Below are 943 nucleotides of genomic sequence, written 5' to 3' on the forward strand. Positions count from 1 at the left end.
AGTGCCTTTTCCTGCCTTTTTCGCTATTTTATTTTGCCTTTTCCAGCCTATTTCGTTACTTTATTTTGCCTTTTTTATAGGTTTTTAGGTCCTAAAAATCAGTTCCCTGGTTATTATTATTATTTTAGCTCCTTTTTTATAGTCACATTTGAGGATTACCTTATGAACTAGGGCTGTGCGATTAATTGATTACTCAAAATTTTAATTAATCATAAAGTAAATAACTCAATTATTCGATTAATTGGAAATTATGATTACTCAAAAGTTCAGTTACTTGAATAATCAAGATTTTTGATTAACCAACAACAAAAATATTTGAGTAATTTGCTTTATGATTAATCAACATTTCGAGTAAAATGAGTAATCAACATTTCAATTTTTTACATATGTATGTATAAAGTAGTTAAAGTTCCTTGATACTTTGAAAACAACGTTTCTGTTTTCAAAAATTAAAACGAAAAATTTTTTCATATACAGAATGTAAAAAAGAAAATAAGCATTTTCCAAAGTAAACTCTTTTAACGAGCAAAATTATTTTTTTGAGTAATCATATTTCAAGTAACTCGATTAATCATCGTTTTGAGTAATCAAAATCTTGATTACTCGAGTAATTGATTAACCGAATAATTGATTAACCAACTTGCTCGAGTAATCGAATAATCGCACAGCCCTATTATGAACACATACATATGTACATACATATATGAATTAAGTTATTCGGAGGTTTTTTGCTGTGCTTGCATTTTTTTATTATTATCAGAATAACTAAATGCATAAGCTGAATTGAATTTTGTTAATGAAATTGTTGAATTAGAATATACGTATGTACATAGGAAGTTGAATTTTTGAATATAGTAATAGGAGTTTAGTTGTTATAGTTTTTTGTTATAAATATTGAACTTAAATTTCGTGGAAATAGGAACTGTATCAGAATTTGGATTTG

The sequence above is a fragment of the Rhagoletis zephyria genome, unplaced genomic scaffold (assembly GCF_001687245.7).
Source record: "Rhagoletis zephyria isolate East Lansing unplaced genomic scaffold, Rhagoletis_zephyria_1.1 Rzeph_scaffold_00680, whole genome shotgun sequence".
NCBI lineage: Eukaryota > Metazoa > Arthropoda > Insecta > Diptera > Tephritidae > Rhagoletis > Rhagoletis zephyria.